This window comes from Triticum dicoccoides, chromosome 6A (genome assembly GCF_002162155.2).
Source record: "Triticum dicoccoides isolate Atlit2015 ecotype Zavitan chromosome 6A, WEW_v2.0, whole genome shotgun sequence".
Classification (NCBI taxonomy): domain Eukaryota; kingdom Viridiplantae; phylum Streptophyta; class Magnoliopsida; order Poales; family Poaceae; genus Triticum; species Triticum dicoccoides.
In genome coordinates, this window is record NC_041390.1 from 597,791,337 (window position 1) to 597,794,852 (window position 3,516).

Genomic DNA, 3,516 nt, shown 5'->3' on the forward strand with positions numbered 1-3,516 from the left:
CACAACTTTTCAGAAACTTGTCAACAAAGCCATCAGTGCTGAAACTGGTCAGACTGACTATGACGCAACACGCAAGCACGGCCGTGACATGGGTTCCTCATCCGGTGCTGGTCCTCAGAAGCGCCGCGTGTGGGTACCCAACACCGCCCTGCCACCCAGGTTCACACCGAGGCCATCCTTCCAGGCGCCTCGCCCCGTTCAACAGTCTGCTCCAGCCAAGCCCTATGGGGGTCCAACTAACAATGCTCCTCCACGTACCAGTTCCGTGACTTGTTTCAAGTGTGGGGAATCTGGTCACTATATGCGTGAGTGTCCCCAGACCAACCCCAACCAGTCTGCTAAAGCCGTTGGCCGTGGCAAGCCGACAGGAAAAATATTCCACGCCAAGCTGGTTACCGCTTCACGTGGTCATGTCAACTGTATCTCTGCCGAAGAAGCTCAAGAGGATCCCAACGTCGTTCTTGGTACGCTTCTTGTTAACTGCCACCCGGCATCTGTTCTTTTCGATACAGGAGCCTCTCATTCTTTTATATCCGAAAGTTATGCTCGTTTGCATAACGTTGCATTCTGTGACATGCCATCCACTATGGAAATTTCTACCCCTGGTTCTAGATGGCAGACCTCTAGGGTAAGTTATGGAAATGAAATCCAAGTCGACAGACTTGTTTTCCTCGCGTCTTTGATAGCCCTTAAATCTTCAGATATTAATATCATTCTGGGTATGGACTGGATGTCGGCTCATCATGCCCAAATCGATTGCTTCTCTAGGACTGTTCAACTCACCCATCCTTCGGGAAAGATAGTCAATGTCTTGACCCGAATAGCCAAGCGACAATTATATTCTCTTAACGCCAGCCCTTTGCCAGACCTTGAGGACGTTCCGGTAGTCCGTGACTTCCCGGATGTCTTTCCAGAGGAATTGCCAGGTGTTCCACCTGACAGGGATGTTGAGTTTGTAATAGACCTCATTCCAGGAACCGTTCCGATTGCTAGAAGACCTTATAAGATGGCACCCCTAGAACTAGCCGAGCTTAAGAAACAACTCGATGAGTCCTTGAAAAAGGGTTTCATCCGACCTAGCTCCTCTCCGTGGGCTTGCCCCGTCCTATTCGTCAAGAAGAAGGATGGTACGGACCGGATGGTTGTAGATTACCGACCTGTCAATTTGGTCATAATCAAGAACAAATATCCGCTTCCCAGGATCAACGACCTGTACGATCAGCTCGCTGGATCCTCAGTCTTCTCCAAGATGGATTTGAGGTTGGGCTACCATCAAATCAAAATCAGAAACGGGGACATTCCTAAAACGGCCTTTGTTACTCGTTATGGCCAATACGAGTACACCGTCATGTCCTTCGGTTTAACCAACGCTCCAGCCACCTTTTCTCGGTTAATGAACTCAATCTTCATGGAGTATTTGGATAAATTCGTCGTGGTTTACCTCGACGATATACTCATCTACTCCAAGAACGAGGAAGAACATGCCGAACATCTAAGGCTAGTGTTGCAGAAACTTCGAGAGCATCGCCTTTATGCCAAATTTTCTAAATGTGAATTCTGGTTGTCAGAAGTGACCTATCTGGGTCATGTAATATCTGGTAAAGGTATTGCTGTTAACCCTGAGCGAGTTCAAGCCGTCCTTAATTGGACTCCACCTGAATCGGTCAAGCAAGTTCGGAGCTTTCTGGGCTTAGCGAGCTATTGTCGTCGCTTTGTCGAGAACTTCTCCAAGGTTGCTAAACCTCTAACCGAACTCCTCAAGAAAGATAAGAAGTTCGAGTGGACTCCACAATGTGAGCACAGCTTTCAGGAACTGAAAAGACGCCTGACTTCTGCTCCCGTACTGGTACCGCCAGACTTCTCCAAGGACTTTGTTATCTACTGCGACGCCTCGCGACAAGGACTAGGTTGCATTCTCATGCAAGATCGACATGTAATTGCCTACGCTTCACGGCAATTGCACCCACATGAGGAGAATTATCCTACTCATGATCTAGAGCTTGCAGCCGTAGTCTATGCACTTAAGACCTGGCGACATTACCTCCTCGGTAATCGTTGCGAAATATTCACTGATCACCAAAGTCTGAAGTACATCTTCACCCAACCGGATTTGAATCTCAGGCAAAGACGTTGGGTCGAGTTGATCACAGATTTCGACTTAGGAATAACCTACACCCCAGGGAAAGCCAACGTCATGGCTGATGCGCTAAGTCGTAAATCTTATTGTAACAATCTGATGTTACAACAAAGTCAACCGCTTCTCCATGAGGAATTTCGGAAGCTTAACCTTCACATTGTTCCTCAAGGATTTCTTTCCACCTTGGTGGCGAAACCTACTCTTATGGATCAAATCATTGCTGCCCAGAAGCGAGATAAGGGAATAGCTAAGATCAAGGAGAACATTGCTAGCGGAGGTGCTAGTTGTTTCTCCACAAATGATCATGGTGTTGTGTACTTTGAGAACCGTCTAGTGGTTCCCAAGAACCAGCATCTACGGCAGTTGATCCTTAAGGAGGCTCATGAATCTCCTCTCACCATTCATCCCGGTAGTACTAAGATGTATCAGGACCTATGCCAGAGGTTCTGGTGGACTAGGATGAAGAGAGAAATTGCTCAGTATATTGCTAATTGCGACGTTTGTCATCGTGTAAAAGCAGAGCACCAACGGCCTGCTGGCACCCTTCAACCCTTAGCTATTCCTGAATGGAAATGGGATAAAATTGGTATGGATTTCATTACCGGTTTTCCCAGGACCAAGAGAGGGAATAATGCTATTTTCGTCGTGGTCGATCGTCTTTCCAAAGTAGCCCATTTCTTACCTGTTCGTGAGAGTATAACCGCTAGTCAGCTGGCAGACTTATACATCTCCCGTATAGTGTCTCTTCATGGTGTTCCTTTGGAAATCAACTCGGATCGAGGAAGTCTTTTCACCTCTCGATTTTGGGAAAGTTTCCAAAATGCTATGGGAACCCGTCTCTCCTTTAGCACCGCCTTCCACCCTCAGTCGAGTGGTCAAGTGGAACGCGTCAACCAAATTCTAGAAGACATGCTTCGAGCCTCGGTTATCTCATTCGGAATGGATTGGGAGAAGTGCCTTCCATTTGCCGAATTCGCTTATAACAACAGCTATCAATCTAGCTTGGGTAAAGCCCCTTTTGAAGTTCTCTATGGACGACGGTGTCGAACACCCCTTAACTGGTCAGAGACCGGGGAAAGACAATTCTTTGGCCCGGATATGATTCAGGAAGCAGAAGAACAAGTTCGCATCGTTCGTGAAAAGTTGAAAACAGCCCAATCTCGTCAAAAGAGTCAATATGACCGAAAACATAAGGCTATGACTTTCGAGGTTGACGAGAAGGCTTATCTTCGGGTCACCCCTCTGAAGGGAACCCATCGTTTCGGTATCAAAGGCAAATTGGCTCCTCGTTACATTGGACCTTTTCGTATTCTCGCCAAACGAGGAGAAGTTGCCTACCAGTTGGAACTACCTCCGCATCTCTCCAGAGTCCACGATGT